Source organism: Cnephaeus nilssonii (genome assembly GCF_951640355.1).
Source record: "Cnephaeus nilssonii genome assembly, chromosome: 18".
In the NCBI taxonomy this organism is placed as follows: Eukaryota; Metazoa; Chordata; class Mammalia; order Chiroptera; family Vespertilionidae; genus Cnephaeus; species Cnephaeus nilssonii.
This window is the reverse complement of record NC_137089.1, coordinates 24,737,244-24,761,347: the sequence shown is the minus strand read 5'-3', so window position 1 is coordinate 24,761,347 and position 24,104 is coordinate 24,737,244.

Here is a 24,104-nt window from a genome sequence, read left to right as displayed (position 1 = left end):
GTTGAGGGAATGGCTATACATTATTTCTTCAAGGATAGAGACTTTAGTTACAATGTGGGCACACACCTCCATAGCAGTATCAAATTTGAAATATGTATAGGGGTACAGAAAAAGGTTTAAATCAATCCAGCAAAGAATCAATCCAAATGTTTACATCCAAAAATCAGTGTTAGCGTTAGCTTAGTCACCTTGGAAATTTACACACTGATTTCTGTAAAGCTACCACTTACGAAGCATTTTTGAAAATTCTTTCTCATGTTCTTCCCCCCCCCCCCCCCCCCCCCGCAAAATGCCTTTACAGCCGTGGTCTGTGCTCTTCAGTAAAGCAATTCTCATTGCTTTTGTAGTTATTCTTTGTTTTAAAAATACATTTGCATATTAGGGATAGTAGTATGGGGATTAGAAAAAAATATATAGTTGATATCTTAGCATAGAACAAAATTAGTTGCATTTTAAATTGTAAATTGACCTATATTCGTTTTAGAAAATTATAACAAATACAAAGAAGAAAATACGAATTGTCCTATAACTTTAGCATCAGTGGAACAACACACGTGACATGGTTTAGGCTTTTTCATGCACACATATGTGGCAGCTTTGGTGACTTCTTCTCACTGCTTAGGTGAGAGAATAAAAATATAATTATCTTTTCTACTTCTCCTATTCCACCCCTCATTTTGGTTTTCTTCTGTTAACACACACATACTTCTGAGAAAATAACGGAAAACACTCTTACCTTGGTGTTCTGACAATTAAGCTCATCTTGGTGTGGGTTTGTGTGTGGATTTGACTATGAGAGTGCATGTGGATGTGAATTGGGTGTGAGGGATGGAGATGGACAGTTTGTTTGGGTCTTAGAAGTCACTGGAGAAATAATCAACCAAGGCCTTAGTTTGGAAGATTAGGCTTATAATGGAATTAAGGCAGACTTTTCCTATATGGGGAGGAGAGAGATAAACCAGAGCTGAAATTGAAAAGGTGGAGTGGCCCCAGAAGAGAGCTGACATTTCCAAGAGAGATTGAGTGGAGAGGATGGTATGGATTCTCTAAAGGTCAGAGAATCTGTGCCTCCTCCCCAAAACCCCCAGAATGGCAAAACCTCTGGTGGTATGTCCATGGGGGTGGAACCTTGAACACTGTTTGGAGATCAGTGGTAGAAACCTCCTGTAGCCAAGCCTGTGACAAGTCCGGTGCTACAAGGACACCTCTCTTCTCACCTCCAGAACTACAGCCTATGGCAATGTCAAGGTGTACTTTGATGCCAACAGAGGCAACACAGATAGTGCCTTTTCCATTTCTTGTTACTAAATTAGCCTTAGCAAGTAGGAAGAGCCAGAGTAAGGTGTGTGTGTGTGTGTGTGTGTGTGTGTGTGTGTGTGTGTGTGTGTGTAATGGGTTGCGTTGGGGGAGAGATACCAACGGTCTCAAACACAATTTTTCCTTTCAGCTAGGCAAGACAGGATGCTCAGCCAGATTTCATCTAATTTAGAAAAATAAAGAAATGTGATAGTTCTTGCACCTGTATGCAAAAAGCAAATTCATGCCTGATATAGATGTGTTTTTAAAACACAGTAAGAATGAAATCACACTGTATAATATATCATGATCATTCCATGCTGTTAAATATTCTTTTGCAACATAATTAAAAATAGCTGCATAGTAATTCATTGTGTAGCCAAAGTACAAATTGTCTACTTCTCTATAGCTGGATATTTAGGTGGTTTCTACTAATCTTACAAACATTTCTGGGGGGGGGGGGGGAAACACACACAATACTATTTACTATATATCTTTACTCACATCCTTTATTTCATTGTGATAATTTCCAAAGGAATTCCTGGGTCAAGGATTATGCAGAATTCCAAAGTTCCTGAACTCTTTGATAAAGTGTCCCATGGAAGCAGAGCATCAGCTGACTTTTCACCAGGAGGATAGGAAATTGCCCATTTCCTGGCACTCTTTTCAATTTTGGGAAGTAAATGTTTTCAAATGTTGGCAGTTGAATTGGCGAAGAATGGTATTGCCCTTTTTTAACACCATTTTTTAAAAATATAGGGGCAATTTACTTCTGTTAATCACTGGCTTAGTTTTAGACTTTTGACTAATTTATAGACCTGATCCTCCTCAATAGATGATCAACATTTGCCCTGCTGAGGATAGCTTCCAGGATGTGCTGTTTGCCTTCTAGTAAGAGGGCTCCCCCTGGATGCAAGGGAGCGAGGGGCACTGGGGAATGTCCCTGGCTCTGCAGCTGCTTCCTAACTGTGATTCTCCATGATAAGGAGGCATGCATCTTGGGGGGCGGTTAGCCTTCTTTGTGACAACTACTTGCTGATTATGCAGTTGGATGAGTTACTTTACCTGTCCATGGTCTCATCTATTATATTAAAGAAGATAATACCATTTACTTCACTGGGTTGTTGGAGGACTAAATGGGACAGTTCTTGTACAGTGGTGGCACTAGTAAAATTTCAGGAAGTGTCAGCTGTTAGTCTGAATATCTAAGTATTTATTTTAGGATTCCTGTGTTGGGATATACTTTTTTAAACTGCAGAAATTGTCTCATTTTATTCTATATACATGTGAATGTCTCATTTTTCTCAATAAAATTTTAGTTTTACAAGAAATGTATAACCCCAAAATGTTGAAAGTTTGAAATAGAGAAAAAGGAAGAGGAAAGCAAATCCTAAACTGTGATTCTCCCTTCCCCCTACATTCTTCTAATCTTTATTTGCATGTATTCACATAGCTATAATCATCATGTAATTTAATATCCTAATTTATACATTTATGTTAACTTTATATTAATAGTGTTTGGTCTTTATATTTGCCATTTTGGGTGTCTATATTATTCCCTTGAACAAACATCTTACAGTTTATGTGACAATTCCTTTTTTAAAACATTTGTCTTTATTGTTGAGAATATTACAGATGTCCCTCCTTTTTCCCCATTGACTCCCTCCACCTCATCACCTCACACCTGCCCCCTTTTTATTGGTCATTTAGGATTATTTCTAATTTTGGACTATCATAAATACCATGATTGTAAATATTGCCTTTCACATGATGTTTTCCATATTTTGACTTATTCCTTAGGGTTTATGACCAGGAATGCATTGCCAATTAGTATTTTACCAACTGACAATGCCACCAACAAATTGAAAATACATTTTATTGCACTGCTTTCTAGCTTTTGGTTTGCATATTACCTTTTACCTTTGTAAAAGGTAACCCGACTGCCTTTTGATTTGCATTTCTTTCATTACTGTGATTAATATTTTTCTCTTCTACTTACTAGAGCTAGTTATTCATCCTCTTTTATGGTTTTTTTTTATTTGAACCATTATAATAGCTTCTTGATTGAATTATCTTAGAACTAGTTTTTTCTCCACCTCAGAACACTGTTACATTGTAACCAATGGTTACTTAATACATACACTGAGCTGTCCAGACACTTGACGTGGGTATAATAATGAGGAGAGTTGGAATGGACAATAGCATGCAGAGCAGTGGTAGAGAGCCAGGGTCTTGCTTAGTAGAGAAGATGCAGCCCAAAAGGAGGACATAATGAGGTTGAATATCTTTTTTTGGATATTTATTGGCATTTGATTTATTCTTTTGTGAATTACCTACTTAAGTCACTTGTCTATTAGAAAAAACTTTTTTCTTGAAGACTTATGGATGTTCTTTGTATACTTTATGTTTTGGAACATTTTGTGATATGTATGTGAAACAGAGACAAAGAGATTTACATAGGGATTGGCAAAAGTAGGTCTATGGTTGTGAGTATGCAAATACTGAGTTTATTCTTGTATTATTATTTACTAACTAGAGGCCCGGTGCACAAAATTTGTGCACGGGGGTGTGGGGGGTGGTCCTCAGCCCAGCCTGCACCCTCTCCAATCCAGGACGCCTTGGGAGATGTCTGACTGCCTCTCACAATCCAGGACTGCTGGCTCCTAACCACTCGCCTTCCTGCCTGCCTGATCACCCCTAACCCCTCTGCCTGCCTGCCTGATCGCCCCTAACTGCTCCCCTGCTGGCCTGATTGCCCCTAACTGCCTCTGCATTGCCTCACACCCAGGACCCGGGCTTCCCTCCCTCTGGTCGGCCGCAGGCACCCAGGACCCAGGCCGGCTTCACCTGGGTTGGCTGCAGCCACAGGGGACTGTGGGCGGGTGGGTTTGCCCAGGCCACAGCCGTAGGCACCTGGGACCATGGAGCGGGCAGCTTGTCCCTCTACCAGGCCACAGGCACAGGTACAGCCACTGGCACCTGGGTCTGCAGGGCAGGCGGCTTGTCCCTCTCCTGGGCCACAGCCTGGCTGGTCCCCATTCCTCGCTCATGAGCTCATTTATGCCTGGCTGGTCCCCATTCCTCTCTCCCCAGTTTTGAGTGTCTGAGCTGTTAGGGCGTGATGGTGTGAGGGCATGATGACCATTTGCATATTAGCTCTTTATTATATAGGATGTTTTTTCCATATGAATAACTGTGAACCTCTTTTTGCCAAGCCTTGTATACCTATATATAGATTGGATTGGTTTGCTAGGGCTATCATAACAAATTACCACCTACAGTCAGTTTGGGAGGCTTAAACAGCAAATTTATTTTCACAATTATGGTAGCTCCAAGTACAAGATCAAGGTGTTAGTACATTTGGTTTCTCTTGAAGACTCTCTCCTTGGCTTGTAGATGGCCTCTGTGCAATAATAGAAAAAAATATATATATATATATTGGTCTCCATCCCTAGTTGTTGGCACAGAGCTCCTAAAACCTTTGTACTTTCCTAAGTGATAAGGGCACTAGGAGTATCTTTTGTTCTAATATTTAATCTTTAACCTTATATCCTGACACAGTGCTCCTAAATAACTTGGAATTTTCCTGGGTGATAGGAGCATCTTCTGTACTAATGAGGTGACTCTTGGTGGGCTCCTGGATAGCTTTGGGATGGAGGTTGACACCAGAAAAACCAAATCATAATTAGAAGCTTGGAAATTTCAGCTCCACTCCCCAACTTCTGGGTAGAGGAGAGGGGCTGAAGACTGAGTTGATAACCTATCATAACTACGTGATGAGCCTCCATAAAAATTTCAAAAGTATGGGGTTCGTGGAGCTTCCAGGTTGGTGAGCACACTATGTGCTGGGAGGGTGGCATATCCCAACTCCATCGTGATAGAAACCCCTGTGCATGAACTCTTCTAAACCTCCATCTGGCTGATCATCTGTATCCTTTATCATATCTTATATAACTAGGGGCCCAGCGCACGAAATCATGTGCGGGTAGAGTCCCTAGGCCTAGCCTGTGATCAGGGCCATCTTCTGCCCGCTCGCCAGTCCCCAATCCTGCCCCGCCGCCGCCCACCTTGGTTCCCTCTGGTTCCCTGTTCTCCATCCAGTGCTTGGAGCCTGTGGGCTGAGGGGAGGGATCAAGAGGTCTGCCTTCCGTCTGCTTGCCAGTCCCCTGTCCTGCCCCGCAGCCACCCACCCCGGTTCCCCGTGGTTCCCCATTCACCATCCGGCAATCGGAGCCTGTGGGCCAGGGGGAGGGACCAGCCAACAGGTGGTCAATGCACCTCATAGCGACTGGTCGATTGGTCGTTCTGGTCGTTATGCCGTTATGGTCACTGGCCTTTTATTATAGAGGATAAATTGGTCAATGTAAGTGTTTCCCTGAGTTTGGTGAGCAGTTCTAGCAAATAATCAATTCTAAGGAGGGGGTCATGGGAACTTCCAATTTGTTCCAAGGTGGACGGAAGTTGTGGGCAACCTGACAATGAACTACTTGCAATTTGAGTTGGAGTGCAGTCGTGTGAGACTGAACCCTTAATCTGTGGGATATGCTTTAACTCCAGTTAGTGTCAGAATTGAATTGAATTGTAGGACACACCCAGCTGGTATCAGAGAATTGGTTAGTGTGAGGAAAAATATCCACCCATCTGGTGTCAGAAATATTGTGTGTATGAGTAAAGGAAAAACAGTCTCTAGTTGCCAATGGTTATTAGAGGCAAGGCAGAGGGGCCCAGGACAGCAGGTATACTAGTATTTTTAGCGGCGTTCTCCACCAAGATATAGAAGGAACAAAAAGCAGTTCTATGGTAAATGACATAATTTGTCACTTAGCTTTTTCCTGGACAGCTGCCTTCTCATTGTTTTTACATGGTCCTTCTTCTGTGCACATGTGACTCCAGTCTCTCTCTCTGTGTCCAGCTTCTTCTTAAAAGGAGATCAATTAGATTGGATTGAGGCATATCCCAATGACCTCACTTTAACCTAATCACATTTTTAAAGACCTTGTTTCCAAATACAGTCACATTCTTAGATAATATGTTTAGGACTTCAACATATGAATTTTGGGGGAACAGTCCTACCCATAATAATACATCTACACAGATATATAAGCATAGATACATAAAAATATCTTAAAATTTATTTATGACATCTTTCTACATAATACTTACTTACATTTTTACTTAGTTAAATCAAATATCAAGTTGAGTTTCCTAAAAACAGAGGCTGAAATGGAGGTTTATATGTAAGTGATTTATTAGAGAAATATCTTCGGAGAGAGCTGTAAGTGAAGGGTGAGAATTAGGAGGGGAAAGGGAAGAAGCAAGGATGTATTTTTGGGTTAGGTCTAGCATCAGCTTCAAGAGGGTGTGGAGAGGAGTTCACAGCAACTTAGCTTAAATTGCTGCAAGGCAATTCTGCAGTGAATCTATTGTAGCAGTACCTTCCTTTGAATATATTTATGGTTGAAAAAATTATACTTGGAATTACCTTTTCTATTTGAAGTGAGGTAGAGATATATTACAATTTTTTTTTTCCCGAAGACTAATGAGTTTTCACAACAGCAATCACTGAAATGGGTCCTGGGTCAGAGTAAACAGGAAATTGCTATTGGGTGCCAAACTGGGTGTAGAAGTCGAGAGCACAGGCTTTGGCAAAGTTCTCTTTCCCAGCTCCCCCAATAGTTGTCCTGGGTCTAAGAACATGTTCATCCAGAAGGAGCAGAAAATAGGGGGAGAAGTGGTGAAATCTGGCAGTAAGGAAGGCAGTTTATATCCCACCTTGATGTTCAGCTCAAACAGTAAGGTTCTACCCTCATGGCTGAGAAGGTTTGTTGCTGGGGGAATGCCTGGTCCCTGACCTCCTGCCACTGAGACTCTGAGAAGATGAAAGATTCAATCTCTCTCATTGAACCTGGTGCCCATAACTTCTTGTCTTTCCCCTCATGAGTGTGAAGAATTGTTGGCTTGAGTATTTCCAAATGAACTGCCAAAATCCCTTCCTCCTGAAGATGTTGTTGCTTCAGTGGTTGTCACTATTGCATTTTCTTCTTTAAGTAAAGCACTTTTTCCTTGGCTCACAGTGTATTTTCCTCCTTGGTGAATGCTGCTGAAAGATCCCTTCATCCATCTGTTCTGTAATGTCCAACTCCTCTGGCAACTGACTTCCTTCACATTGTGGCAAAACCCTGCTAAATTCTTAGTTGACCTCTTTCTTCCTTTTATGGTAGAAAAAGAGTTGTTCTATTATTTATCCTAACTTCTCATAAAATCTTAATTTCATCCTCTACTTCACTTTTCTTATCATTTTGGTACACTAGCGCTGATAAACTTCCCCTTCCTCCTGGGAAGGATACCCGATGTGTATATTTTTATAACTCCTGTGGCTTTTTCTTATCTCTGATTAGTTCATGTTAAATTAGCTCAGCCTGGCTGGGGGCACTCACACACACGATTGCTTTAGTGGTACAGTGACCTTGCTGGAAAGGTCTCCTAGTATTGCTGATGAACTATCTGAAAAACTGCCGACTTCAGCTCAGTGTGTCACCATTTTGGGGATAGGAGTGGGCCACATCCCTGACTGCAGACCTGTAATTTGCTTGCTCAGTTGAGTCTCTGAGATGCTAATGTAATAGGGAACAAGGTCTCCTAGCCATTGCAAAGAAGGAAGTAGGGTTCCTTTTCATGGTAAATGATAGCATGTAATCATTAAGTATGAAAATTATCAGAAAGGCTGGTGAATTTCCAAATTGGGGCTATGGTTCCTTTGAACCAGCCTGAAAATGATTTTGTCAAAGTCATAGCCAGTGGATAAGACAGAATTAATGATGTTTGGGTCCAGCCCTGGGCCCTGAGTAGCACTGGAGCATATACCGGGCAGCAGGCATTCTCCTATAGCTGCCTGTCATACAGCTTCAGTAGCTTGGAAATGTTTGGAAGATGAGATCATACAGCCTATTTGATTCTGTGTCTAACCGTCTAATCATTTAGAATGAGCTCTCTCTCTCCTTTTCCTCTTTCATCTTCATGTAACAGGTCCAGGCTAAAACTGGGTCCAAAATGTGATGTAGGTAGTTAATGTTCTTGTGTCTCTAATCTCCTCTTCAGTTGAGGGGCTCTGTTTCTCCCCTCCATCCTCAGATGCTGAGGGCCATCATATTTGCTCTCACTCATCCTAAATTAGTTCCTCCCCTTCCCCCAAAGTTGTATTTCTTCTCTGGACTCTTGCTACATCTTCAAAATGTTCCCCTCTATGGTTCTGTTCCCACAGGATCCTTAATGGGTGACTGGCTGGGCAATCTGGTGAACCATTTACTGGATGTGTTGTAACACTGAAGACGTAATTTCTAATGTGGGAATTTCCAGCATCAGGGGAACTATGTGGAGAAATTTTTAAAGAGGATGCCAGCATTGGAGGAAACTTAAGGGGTGAGTGGAGATACCTACTTTCCTGTATAAGTGATACCGACTTTGCAAATATAATTTTCAGAAAGTTAAAAAAAAAAGACTTGAATACAAAATACCAAGAACTCATGTCAAAAATGTAATTCAGTTAATTAACAAGGGAACAAATAATGAAAGCTAATTCAAGGAAAAATAGAGGAACTAGGTATTTACAGATAATGAAAAAAGACTTGTCAGATTGAGATTGCTAGGCTAGAAATAGATTGTTAGATAAGATAATGTCCTATAGAGCAATAATGCTGCTGGACAGCAATTATTTGCATGTGTACTGGATAAAATGTACAGGTTAACTTGTAAAAGGGTCTGGGTTCTAATCAGCTGCCAAGAAAAGGTCAGACAGAGGTGTGTTCCCCCAGGTGATTCAATAATCTCTGGGCAGGCCTGGGAAATAATGCTGTAGTATGACACCGAAAAGGACATGCTTTCTTTTTCCCAAGATTTGGAGATTTTTATACACATACATACACACTCACATATATATAAGATGTCCCCCATAATGTATACGCACTTTGAATGATTATAAAGTCAGTGTTTATTAACATACAGTTATTTTCAAAATTTTAAAGAATCTACAGAAATGAATAATTTTTTTTGTTGATGCTTATTTTTAAACTGATAAACATTCTGGTTCAGGCACCACTGATATTGCAAACATCAAGAATCATTTTCTTTGGTATTTGTGCACCCTCAATTTGTCGACTGTTGCTGGTTTTGTACTGTAAACTTGATCTATTATGTACCCCCATAAAAATAAGTTTAGTGGCACTCTATAATAAATTTTGTTTGTTTAAAGCTTAGTCTAGCTTCACCCATTATTTCAAATCAGTTAAACCTGAAAAGGAGTGAAAATTGAATTATATTTTTGGGAGGCACCCTATATATTATATATATATATATATATATATATACACACACACACACACACACACACACACACATACATACACGCATATATAATGCATATATAGTATTATCTATATATATAAAAGCCTAAGCAACCGAACGACCAGTCAACCGGTAGCTCTGACTCGCACTGACAACCAGGGGACAGATGCTCAATGCACAGGATCGGGCTTCCTCCTATCTGGATTGGGCCTGTGGGTATCGGGCCGAAACCTGCTATCCAACATCCCCCGAGGGGTCCTGGATTGCAAGAGGGCACAGGCCATACCGAGGGACCCCACATATCCATGAATCCGTGCACTGGGCCTCTAGTATAGTATAAACATACACATCATATATATATATGTTTTTCCTCTAACATCTTCTAAAGCAGCAGCACTGCAGGTTGGTAGTGCAGTGATCTTGGTACCTGGATATTGCCCCTGAGATTCTGCTTGAGGTGGTTTGAGGTGCAACCTGGGCATTCACATTTTCCAAAGTCTGCCCTGATAATGACCTTTATCCCTTCTCCTAGGGGAGACTTTCTGTTAAAGGATAGTTTCTTTACCTCATGGGGAAGAAATTCTGCTCTGACCTTCTGGATTCCTCAGGTTTCACACACCCAGATTCTGCTTGGTTTCATCGTTCTTCATTACAAGGGCAGGGCATCCAACAACTGGCTAAAATAGCAGAACTCCAAGCCAGTGTAGAATTTGTATTTCCCCTCAGGAATCTGTAGCCTTATAAGATGGGGTAGCCCATTTGGAAAGGACGCAGGGAGGTCCAAGCCTCCTGAACCAGGGGAGAGAACTTGTGTGTGTAGTTGGCAGCAGAAAGGGCAGCCTGTGTCACACATTAGATTCCCAGACACGCTCTGCACAGACAGCCCCTCTGTCCGCCGTGCGCATGTCCTTGATGAAGAGCCACTGCTCACTCTCTTCTTGGGAAACCTTTAAAGCCTTGTGGCTGCCTTGATCCCTTTATCCTGTAATTTCTCACTGTGGATGTTATTTTCACCTTCTCACTGTACTTTCCCCTTTTCCATCCTGTTCTTCAATCCCATATGAGGTGTCGGGCTCACCTTTCTGCAAGGTCTTTTATCCTCTGGCCTGTTCCAGTGCTCCTGCCCTCCGCCTCGCCCTCCTCATGCGGGTGGGTGGGGGCGGAGGGGGTGGGAGCGGCGCATTAAAGAGGAGACACTGCAGAAAGCTTCGGAAGTACAATCTAAGTAGGAGACTGTTGTGGGTTAAATGATGTTTTTCCAAATTTGTATGTTGAAGTCCTAATGTCTAGCACTTCAGGATTTGAGCTTATTTGGGAATCCAGTCACTGTAGAAGTGTTTTGTTAAGATGTGGACATTAGTGTGGAGTCTGAGCCAGGATAACTGATGTCCTTATAAAAATTTGGGCACAAAAATAGACTGACAGACAGACACACACACACACACACACACACACACACACACACACTCCATGTGAAGATGAAGGCAGAGATTGGGGTGATGCTTCTACAGGCCAAGGAACACCAAAGGTTGCCAGTAAACCACCAGACACCAGGGGAGAGGCACAGACAGATTTCCCTTATAGTTCTCAGAAGGAACCAACACAGCTGGCATTTTGATCTTGTCTTTCTAGTCTCCAGGACCGTGAGACAGTAGCTTCCTATTGTTTAAGCCACTCAGCTTGTGCACTTGGTTAAGGCAGCCCTAGGAAACTAATGCAGGGGCCCGAGAGGAGGGGCCCCAGACCCCGCTTCTGCCTGTCCCTCAGGCACTGGGCCATGTCTCCAAGCGCATGCTTCATGGAGAGCGGAGTTACCTTTCAGCCCAGCAGCCCTGCATTTTGTGATTTTACACCTTCAGCCTCCACCTGAAAGTCCATTTGCAAAATGAATTCCTCTGCCAAAAAAGTTAGAAACCCCACAGCTCCCCTACAACAGGGACTCCTGTTTTCAATATCCTGTGAACCTTCCCAATGTTCTTGTTCTAAGGATTTTTTCTTAGTCTCTGCTGGGCTATGGTCAGTTCCCCTCATGATCAACTCTTTTCAAGGCCAAACAATGGGGAGTCAGGGAAGAGCAAGTATCCAGGCACTGAAGTAACTGGCCTGTTTTCCCACACCCCAGAGGCCAGCGTTCCGGGAGCAGCGTGGCTAGGTGTGGTGATTCCAGTGGCAAGGGGAGAGGGGTTATGGTGAGGAGCTTCCCTACTGAGACAGTCTTCCTGACCTCATGTTGGTTTCTTCGCTGGCCTGGTCCCTGCCTGACCTCTCGGGTCCAGGTTATGCTCGTCACCTTTCTGTCACCTGGGGACACTGCACTTCTCCCTATAGAAGCAAGGGCTCCTTTGCTCTCATGTGATGGAAGCTTTGGGCCACCACCGCTGTGGGCTGCTATGAACTTGGAAGTATATTCTACCCTTCCTGCTGGCCTTCTAGAAATCTTCATTCTGCTCTTTGCCCTCATGCTCCAAGTACACTGCATGATGCACTCATGGAGCAGCTCGTGAGGTCTTAGAGTTCAAGGACCCCTTTGTAACTGCACCTGGGACCACGGAAGCAGGCACTAAATTGCTGAGGAACAGAGCAGCCTCATAAAAAGAGATAAGATTTAGTACTTGTGCCATGCATGGTCCTGCGTGCTCTTGTGACAACCCTGTTAGGTAGCTACTATTATCCTCATCTGACAGATGATGAAAGTGAGGCTCAGAGAGGTTAAGTAAGTTGCCTAATGTTGCATGGTCAATAAATGGCAGAGCAGGGATCTAACCCTGGCCGTCTGGCCCCAGAGCCCTGCTCCGAAGCACAACGTTAAGCCATTCCTCATGAATATTCACAACGGAGGGCCTCAGTTACAGCCCCAGGAGAATGAGGTCTAAGAGTAAGCACTGAAAGCAGTGTGAAAGGTACAGGTCAATGGTAATTCACAGAGTAACTGGGAGAGGTTTCCTGTTATACAAAGAGCATAATAAGGACAACAGTAAGTGCTGAACTAAACTGCAGTTGTGAATTTTTTTTTTTTTTTGCCAAACACAAGCAAGTAGCAGGTTCTTACAGCTTCCCCTTGGGCCTTAGGCCAACTTAAGGAAATTCTACAGTATTCAAAGGAACCCCTGTCTCGGCCACAGTAAGGTGGTTCTACATCTCCCAAGAAGGTAATAAATAACCAATACATTTTATTGCCATTTCCACGCCTAATTTCCCTGGGAAGGTAGGAGTCTTTGCCAAGGACTTCCTAGAAATGAATGTAAACAGAGAATTATTTCCTAAGTGCAGTGCATATTTTTAGTACCACGCTGGTTGCAAGGTCCTTCCTGTGGAGGTTGTGGGATCAAACTCTTTTGCTGAAATGATGGCCTTTGCCACAGGCAGGGTTAGCTGTCCCCGCCCCCCTCCCCCTTCCTCTGGGGTGGATTTTCAGTGTGATTTCCATGGCAGGGTCCTGGCTCGACCTCCATATTGGGAGCCCAGGTCACACTTGATTGATGGCCACAGCTGCCTGGCTAATTGGTATGTGGGTCCTTCTTGACTCCCTGCCATGCTGCGCTGCAGTGTAGGCCTTATTGAATGCCACTCTTTCCTTGTCCCTGCGCTGGTGGAAAGTGTGATTTTCAACCTAGACAAGTGGTACTATGAACTCCAGTCCAGCCAGGCCATGTGACCGTAAGGTAATTGGAGCCGAGCCTCTGTTGGACCCACTGCCGGGCTGATGGGGAGGTTAAGAGACACAACTGCTAATAGGCATTGAAAGCAGAGGTGTCTCCCTGGAGGCAGGAGGAACAGGCATAGGAAATCGATATGGCAGAGATTATCCTGCTTCGACACTGTCCCTTTGTGCCAAGACTAGATCTTGGGAGGGGTGTCCCCCACATTCACTATTAATATTACATGGAGAATTGGAGGTGAGACCAGAGGGGACAGTCGCTGCTCTTTCACAGTGCCTTCTGCTGGGGATTTTTGATGATAGGACTATTGACTAGACCAGTGATGGCGAACCTATGACACGCGTGTCAGCACTGACACGCGTAGCCATTTCTGATGACACACGGCCGCCTCAGCTGAGGATGAAACATTTATGTTATTTAAACTATAAATATCACGAAATAATGTTTTTTCCTCAAAGTGACACACTACCCGAGTTATGCTCAGTTTTTTTGGCGAAGTTTGACACACCAAGCTCAAAAGGTTGCCCATCACTGGACTAGACTGTTCTTTTAAATAGGAGGTCATCTCTTAAAAACAACAACAAAAAACAAAACCAAACCCGCCATAAGTGAGTTCCAGTCAGATAACTGTGGTGGTCAGAGCTCTATAAAGCATATTATAGGAATCGGGTAGAATTTCTGCTCTGGATTCCCACGCCCCTCTCACTGCTGCTGTCCTGAGTTTTCCACATCCAGGCCTGGAAGTGACAATGGAAGGCTGCTGCCGGTGCCGGAGCTGTGCCCTCCAGCTCTGTGTGCAGCCACAACTCACCTGAGTTTGAGATCTGGGCCCAGGAAACCCAGCGCTACCAGCAACCTTGCTCAGTAGAGAAACTCAGAGAACCTATCACCCTGTCCTTCTCCAGTATCAGGAAATACTAAAATCTGGTTCCCAATTTGTGCTTCAGTTTGTGCCTTGGTGGAGAAGGCAGTGAGGAGGCGATGACTCACTCTGGATGTTTGAAGACAATCGGGGATTTGGGGGAGCAGTGAGAAGCATCTTGGCACCTCTCTTATAAGAGATGGCCCAAAATGCCAACCTTGAACTCTGAGGGAGGAAGAATCAGTGAACCTTGGGGAAGCTATTCATCTTCTATAAATATCAACTTATCCATCTAAAAATGAGGGAAATAATAACTGGGCCAAGAATTGTTGCAAGGATTAATTGAGATAATCTATAATAATAAAAATATAATATGCTAATTAGACCAATGTCCTTCCGGACGACCTTCTGGACGAAGCCGGGGCTGCAAGGTAAACCCGGGTCCTGGGTGCCTGCCAGCGGCCAAAGGGAAGCCTGGGTCCTGGGTGCCAGAGGGAAGCCAGTGCTGGCAGCCAGGGGAAGGAAGACCTACTCTTGCACGAATTTCGTGCATCAGGCCTCTAGCATATACATAATGCAAATGTCCAGCACCCTTGAGCATCCCTTTCCTTTAATGTACACATAAAAATGTCCCAAGCTGTTGTTGCATGTAAGGTTGGTAATCCAGAATCTTCCTCTACCTGCAGGGATCCACATAGTGCATACGCATCTCCAGGTTACCATGAGCTCCATTTCCTGCGCATGCCAAGTGTTCCGTTTTGCTTAGTTCTCAACTCATTTGGTCAGTCTTTTCTCTCAACCCCACTCCACTTCATAGTGAAGCTCCTCTCCCTTTACTTTGTTTCCCCAGGCTTTTCTGGAACAGGAGGCATTTGTATGTAGCAGGCTTTAAAGAACAAAGGTTTCTGAGGAGCAGCAGGTGCTATACAGCTGAGAGTCTCTCCTGAGATGGCTGTCCCACTGGGAAATGATTCTTCTGCTCCCCCCACTCTGGTCTTGGATAAGAAGACTTGCTCTGCCCATGTTGTTTCCTGAATCCTTCCAGCACAATCGAAACAGGCAAGATGAAGGCCCAGGGGCCCTGGAATTACAGTGCAACACAGAGGTCCACTTAGATGTGGCACAAGCTTTTACTACTGTGAGGTCCCTAAACGAGCCTTATTCTTACCCTGCTCCCATGTGGCCAAGTGCAGCCCCCCACAACCACAGGGAAAGATGAGATATCTCCAATTCTTGGAATACAGACCAAATTTCCTCTTGGTGTTAGGGCGGGGCAGGAAGATTTTACCTTACCTTGCTCTAGAACCTACCACTGAAGTCCTGCTATTTCCTGCCCCAGGTGAAACACTTCCTAGGATGGACTACAGTGTCAGTAGACCAAATGCCATCTTCTGAACAAATACCATCTTCGCTTACAGCAGTACCGTTTAAGCCCACGGTCAAACAAGATGTCATACAATCATAGATCCAGTTCTCAAAGTCTTGAGTTATTCAGTCTCACTCATGGTTATCTTTCTACATAAATGGGAAGCACTTAGTTCAGCGCCAACTAAGATCATTGTTGGCAAATTGTAGCCGTGATTACTGATTGTTGTTATGGTGACGATGATGATGGTGATTGTGCCGCGCCAGCACAGCCAAGGGTTCGGGGAGCCTGAGTGGGGGCAACGAAGGATGGAGAGATGATAGACAAAGAGAAAAAGCTGGGTCTAGGTGGATCTTCTGTGCCTTGCTGAGGCCACAGAACACATCCAGACTGCAAAGCTGGTGCTTTATTTATAATCAGGGACAAACAAGGCAATTTACAATGTTCTTGTAAGTTTCACTTGTTTTGGCAGCACTTGCTGCCCCTCCCACAGCCCACTAGCTACCCAGGAAAGATCTAGGAAGCAGTTACAAGATGAAGCTTAATTATGCTTAGAGGGCTATGCCCTCCAAGCTGGGACTTGTTTGCGACTTTGCCAGCAGGTCAGTCCGAGGCTTAACCCTATAACCGCTTCCTACAGGTGATGATGATGATGGTGATGATTGCTAAATAATATCCTAAATAACATCCTGGTTTTAGCCACCACCACTGTGTACCTGGCTTCGCCATTCCTATCATTTATTTTCCTTCTCAGCATTCGGCTTTCCTCGAATTCCAGACTTTTATAGCCATATTATAATGCTCTGGAACTTATTTTCCACATTTATAAACTGAGAGTGTTAAAATATATACATTCTAAAGCCCCTTGCTGTGCCAGCATTCTATATTTCTAAGATTGATCTGCACACTCCTTCAATTTTTACCTGTTTAAGGAGAAGAATTTTCTACTCACCCTTGGTAACTGAGAGTTCCCCTGTTTCCTTGATTGATATAGTAGACTCTGCAGACATGCTGCAAGTTTATAAACATCAAACAAATATACATTCCTAATGAATTATTTATTTTGTATATACGCATTAGTGCTAGTGGTTTTGTTGAAATGGAATTACAAGTCAAAAAACAGTACTAGATGAAGGAAGGGAATCTTTCTTCATTCCAGTTAGGTTGGAGTAAATGATTTCTGGAAAAAGTGGGGGTTTTAAGGACATTGTATGAAGGGAGGGGAGGAGGCCTGATGGCATTTTGGCAAAGAGAAGATATTCCAGTTACAGACTGTGGCAGAGAAAAACTAAGATGGGGGAGAAATAAGTCGTGTATTTGTTTGGCTGGGTGGACTATGGGTATGCCCTGAGCAAAGCAAAAGTCAGCAGATCCCACACTGTAGGCCGTGTTGTGTTTGCAATGATGTCCAAGGGTACTAGGTACTTTGTAAAGGAAGGACACAGGAAGTATTATGGCAATAATAACAACAGTGAGCAGAAGTATAGTCAATATTTACTGAGTGCTTACCATATGGGCTATGTGTTTTACACATGTGACCTTATTTAATCATCCCAATGTATGAATACAAAGGTAGTATCATGCTTTTCCCTTTCTACATGAAGAGGCTGAAATGTGTTCTTGTTAGCGACTTTCCCAAGGCCATGCAACTATGAAATGTTGGAGCTGGAATTCAAATTGAGGTTTGTCTAAATGCAAAGTACTAGGCTGATTCTGATGCACTAACATGAATACTTAAATAAATAAACAATATGCATATCTAGAACAAACTGGGGTCATTAACTGGGGTCTCTGGTTGGGGTGACATCTTAGTTCATAACCTTGAAATGTTTTCTCCTCTGAACACGTACCATATTAACCCTGGAGACTTCGTAGAGATTGAAACCATTTTCTCAGGATTGACTGTTTCCTTTCCTTGCTAAGAATGATAATTTCCTTTCCTTGCTAGTAATGACTTCATCACTGGGAGCTAAATCTTTTGAATTGCATGAGTAAGAAGAAATGTTGATGTGGTTTTCAGAGGAGGAAAGTTTTTTATTTTTATCATCTCTCCCTCCCTCATTCCATTCCTTCCTTCTTTCCTTCTATGCCAATCGGAATAAAGTCTGCCATCTGCTTTTCTTGTCCCAAAAAACATCTTGCCTCTCAGAAGAAATAACACTTGCAAAGTTTTCCCCTGAAATAATATTAGAAGGGCAACTTCAAACAAACAAATTTGGTGTCATTTCTTGTAACATCATTATCAATAGTTGAGCATTTTTTTATGTGTCGGACATTGTGCTTAGCACATACATTATCTCACAACACATTTTGGAAGTATTATTACCACCAGTTTAAGTGATATTACTATATCCACTTTACAAAAGAACAAACTGAGGTTGTTAGAGGATACGTCATTTGCCCAAGGTCACACAGCTAGTGAATGGTGGAGGCAGGTTTGAACCTAAGTGCCTGATTCCAAAGACTGTGCACTTAATCCTAACACCACATCGCATGTCATCAGAGGACGACCCAGTCCTGCCAAATGCATCAAAGACATGAGTGATGGTTAGCTATTAGACATCTATGCCCGTCTTTGTCCATCCTCATGTCCATCCATCCATCCATCCATCCATCCATCCATCCAAAAAAGTATCTATTATATACAAACAATTTATTGGCTTTCTAAACAAGCAGGAAAATCAACTACTTGGAGTTTCGCATCCCCTAGTAATCTGTGATGATTCTGAAAAGGATGGAAGTAGAGGAAGGAAGTGCTGAGAGAAAAAAAATCAAGAGCCTTATTTCTCCAAATAATTAAGATACCAAATGGCATCAATAGGTAAAAGGTTAAGGGGCTGGGCAGGGCTCTAGACATAGGATCAGAATGATGCCTCTCTTATTCTCTGATTCTTGGCACATTCCTTTAATGGGGACAGGAAACGTGGTGTGAGTCACTCAGTTTGTCCCACTTTCTTTTTGCCTTAGTGGCTCAGCAGATTCCCCCTTGCAAAGCCTGGCTCTGTAGACTCCTTCCACCTGGAATATGTTCAATAACATTTTGTGTCTACTATATGCCAGGCACTGAATAATAGAGTCCCGTCCCTTAAGTAGAACTTAATGACAATTTTCTCATGTTTTACAGTGGCATGCTTTCCAAATGCTGGTCCAACAAATGAATTCATCAGAATTATCCAGGAGCTTCATAGCCCTCATTCTCATTCATTCTCTCTCTCTCTCTCTCTCTCTCTCTCTCTCTCTCTCTCTCTCTCTCTCTCTCTCTCTCCCCAGCAAAGTGATTAAAGGCAGACACTGAACACTGACTGCCTGGGTTCAAAGCCTAACAGTACATCATCTTAGTCCCATTACTGAGCCTCTCTGGATTAAGGTTTTCTCATCATAAAAGATGATATTAGCAGTGCCTAATACATATGGTTACGATGAGGATTTAGAGAGTTAATATTATACATAAAATACTTAGAAGTGTCTGCTACATAGTACTGTAGATTATCAGTTATTATTAAAAGTATAAATCATGAAACTCTGCTGAGATGGGCTGAGTGAGAATTTTGGAGGTTGGGGCCCAGGATCCTTATTTTTTTAGGTTTTCCCAAGTGATTTTGCTTCTGGGTCTTGTTTTAAACCCAATGATATAGAGTGTCCAGTGAATATTCTTAAATGTGAGTCTGTGTCCTAGGTTTATTTTTCTCTCGCTTTCTTACCAATTGCTTTTATTCCTTTGTGCTCTATTTAAAATCCCACTTCTTTCAGGCATCTTTTTCTTGCCTGGATTCTGAGCCCTCCTCTTAAGGTGAACTGTTGATCAGGACATTAAGTTTCTCCCCTGCATGTGATCAATCTTCCCTGGTTCTTATTTGCGTGGTTTGGTTGGCCCTGTGAAGTTATAAATCCCTCGGTATAGACCTGCACCTATGGGCTTACACACAGTCAGAGCTCAATAAATATCAAGTTTGGTAATGATCCAGACACTAGTTCAAGCAGGTGTTCTGATTATTTTTGCCACGATAATTTACACGGGCTTTATTCAACTGATGGAGTACTTTTTTTGATATCAGCCATGATAAATAAGTAACTATTCTACATTTATAAATCTTAAAAATATAAAACCAATGGAAGAAAAATCACATAGTGAATAAAATATCACATATTTTTGTTGACTTGTCCCTTCTGTATCTGCGACTCACTGTCTATGTAATGTTGACCACACAGCCATCCAGCAGAATCAGGAGGGATTTCTAAGAAAAGCAAGGAAAGTGATTAAAGATACTTGCAAGTAACTCTATGTCAATGACTTCAGGGTGAAGGACAATATCTTTAGAAGATGCAGATTGGCTTCCTGTTTAACCACAATCCTCCTAAGGTCATGAAGCAGTTGTTCCTCTCCCACTCTAACCGTTGATTCAGGCAGCCATCCTGATTTCCCTAAGGTGGGAGTATAAGACCCACACTGGTTGTCTCTTAGTAAGCCTTGTCTGCTATAACAAATTACCAACTATTTGGCGGCTTATAAACAATAGGATTTTAATTATCATTATTGTAGAGGTGGAAAGTCGAAGATCAGGGTGCTAGCATAGCTGGGTTTTGGTGAAAGCTCTGTGCCAGGTTGCAGATGGTTGACTTCTTGTATTCTTTCATGGCAGGAAAAAAAGGGTGAGGGAGCTTTCTGGGGTACCATTATAAGGGCGCTCATCCCATTCATGAGGTCTAGGATTTTAACATGTGGATTTTGTGTCGGACATAAATATTCAGTGCACTGCATTGGGCCAAGTAGAGACCTTCCCTGGGGGTTCCTGAATTGAAATAACAGATGAGAATCATCTAGATTTGCTTTCACCAAGGCCAGCCGCATGCAGTTGATAGCTTAGAGAATAAACCAGCAGGTAGAGAGATGCACTGATGAGAGAGAGAGTGAAAGGGAGTCATAGCAGCATGCAAAGCCCTGGTTTTAGCCTTAGTCCAACCCCATCCTCACTGCAGTGCAGTATATAACGTGACTGCTTTCTGTTTTTTGCTTATCCTATACAATGAAAGGCTAATATGCAAATTATCTCCTCCACCGGGAGTTCAACCAGGGGGTGAGGCTGGCTGGCCAACCACCTGCAGCCTCTACCCCCAGCCGGCCAGCTTGATTGGCCCCAATCGGGGGCAGGCTGGCTGGACCCCACCCGTGCATGAATTTGTGCACCGGGCCTCTAGTGTCAATATGAATTGGTTTCATTTGAATGCCATAGAGTTCTGACTTGGGAAAGTTTAATTATGTTTGGAGTTGAGCCTCTGTAAAGCGTATTCTCCTGTTAATATAGTTGTACCACTATACATTTTTGACATCTAAACAGTGTCAATGTTGTTTCATAGCATAGTATGGGTTAACTAACATCCCTAGACATTTTTCACATAACTACTGTGTAGTTACATCTCTGCCTTATGCAATGGGCATTTAATCCTTTCAGCTAAATACCGAATTTTATCTTTTCCTTAAATTCCATCTTGGTGGTTATGACCCACTAGTCTAACTTATGTAAAGTTTGAACATCAATGTTTGTCATCTATCATTTCATCTCTCCCTTCTGAATTTGTGTCATCTGCAAATTTGATATATGCATGTTTTCAATCTTTATACATATGTACAAGTTATACATGTTTAAATTATTGAAAAGAAATGAGTGTTTTTGAGCTTACAATTTTCTTTCTAGGCATATATCTTGTCACATATGCCTAAAAAGACATGGTGTTGGTGGATGTCCCTTGCAGAATTGTTATAGAAAAAATAGGAAGAGCCATAATGTATAATAATTGATAAGTAGATAACTAGCATGTGGTATATTTATACAATGAAGTACATTACTGCAATTAAAAAATGAATTAGAATGCTAAGTATGAACACTGACTGTTGTTAAACATATTAATGACAAAGGCAATGTGCAGAGTGACATGTACAGTGCAATATGATATCATAACAAAATGTTATATTACAAAAGTTAAAAATGGTCAATTATGAGTGGTAGAAACATGGGTAATTATTATCGCTATAGACCAAATGTTTGTGTCTCCCCAGAGTCCATATGTTAAATCCTAAACCCCTCTGTGATGGTATTAGGAAGTGGGGCCTTTTAGGAATAGTTAATTCATGAGGACAGGGTCCTCAAGAATGGCATTAATGCCCTTATAAAAGAGACTCCAGAGAGCTCCCTCACCTCTTTTGACTTGTGAAGTTTAGCAAAAAGGCAGCCATCAAGAACCAGGAAATGGGCTCTCATCATCCACCAAATCTGCTGGTACCTTGATCTGGAATTTCCCAGTCTCCAGCATTGTGAGAAATAAATGTGTGCTGTCTGAGCCATCCAGTATATGGTATCTTGTTAGAGCAACCTGAATAGACTTGTGATTTTTTTAAAAAAAATATTTAAAACACTTTTTAAAATATAGTCTTTGGCATTCCAGTAGCAGTATCCATCTTTGTAATTGACCTACCTCATAAACTTATCAAGAAAGCAAATGAATTTGGTTTGACTTGACAAGTTTAGCAGCAACTGGCTAGATACTTCCTAATCCCATTCTTCTTCTGACAAAAGATTACATTTTCCAATGTCCCTTGCAGTTGGATGTGGACTACATCACTGGATTCTGGTCCAGAGAATGAAGATCTGGCCATCAAACTCTCTGCATGGCAGTCTATGCTCCTCTATGCTCTCTCCTCCTTTTCTTAGTGACAGTGAACGCCAAGAGATGACAGGAGTCAGCCATTTAGGCAATTGACCCACCTCCATCAGACTGTGATGTAAATGACTGATAAAACTCACTTGTGGATAAACCCCACATGTGTTAAGTCACTGAGAACCAGGATTTATTTTTTAGCAATTAGTTGTTTATCCTTTTGATGCACTAGCTCTTTTACAAAGATTTAGTCATTGAGAGAATAATATTACAACATTAAAGGAAAATAAAACAGCGTTTTATCGTAAATCAGCTTTTAACATTTTTTTCCTTTTCACTTTCCATTTTAATCCATAGACACTTTTCAAGAGAGTCATAATTATCTTGTTGCAAAATAATATGAAATAATTATTCCCCTGCGACAAGATTTTTGAAGAAATCTTTTTTCCTACTTTTGAGAGTTATTTTAGGATACATTTTTGAGGTATAGACATATTTATTCCAAATAAGTATATCAAATTGCAATGCCATCAGCAGTTTTCCTGCACTATTACAAGCAGTAGCTTTTTAAAATTGTATTTTTAAATGAAAATAATTGTACGTTGGGAAAATATTACAAATGAAAATAGTTGTACTTTACAAAAATATTGCAATCTCCTTTTGGAATTTCCGACAATACAAGAGAAGAAATCCTTATTGCCCCTATTCAGTACCCACGATGACATCTTGATGTGGAGTTGGCAGTTATCTGGGTGTGAACACACACACTCATGCACACACACAAGAAGGTTAGTTGCAAATGTTCTCTATATGACCAACCTTAGCAATCTATTATGAACATTTTTTTATGTAAACAAATACAGATCTATGTTATAACTTTAAATATGAACTGCCCTTTTTGGCAGCCACTAGCCAATGTGGCTTTTAAAATTAATTAAAATGGAATCAAAGTAAATAATGTTGACAGTTCAGTTTCCTGTCACACCAGCCACATGTGACTCGTGACTACTGTATTGTACAGCACGGAGATGGAACATTTCCACTGGTGCTGAAAAACCAATTGTACAATGTATAAAGGTTTGCATAAGTTTATTGAACAAATTATCCATTCTTGGTACTAGGTGATTCCTAGCATATTCTTTTCTCCATTCTAAACAGTACTTCAGGGAACATTTTTGTGGTAATCTAGGGCAGATCCGTGATTACTTTCTAAACTCTGAGCTGGGCCCCCAACTCCAATGACACACATGCCAGTGTCATTCCTAACCCAGCTCTTGCCACACTTACTGCCTGATTTTCTTTCTTTGATTTTACTGCCTCATTGCTAATCATGTCAGGATTCTGTCTTAGTCCCTTCAGACTGCTATAACCAAAATACTGTAGTCTGTGCGGCTTACACAATAAGTATTTATTTCTCCCAGTTCTGGAGACTGGGAGAACCAATATTAAGGCTTTAGCAGGGTTGGTGTCTGGTCAGGCTACTCTTCCTAGTTCATAGACAGCTATTTTCTTGCTGGGTCCTCACATGTTGGAAAGGGGTGAGGGAGCTCTCTGGGGACTCTTATAAGGCACTGATCCATTTATGAGGGCTGCACCCTCATGGCCTATTCAACTCCCAAAGACCCCACCTCCAAATACCATCACATTGGAGGTTAGGGGGGAACACAAACACTCAGTCTATAGCAGATACCTTGTCATCTTATGTTTTTACTGTTGTTTCATAGAACTATTTTACTTTACTGTCTCTGGTTTATAAAACAATTACTGTCTAGTTTGTTTTCTACTCTTTCTTGGAGGTAAGTTTTCAAAAACATTCTCCTCATTTACTTTTTACTTCTGTTATAAGTAAGTATAGGCTAGGTTATGCTACAGTAACAAAAAAACTGAATGATTTAGTGGCTTAGTACAAGCTTTTATTTTTCACTTA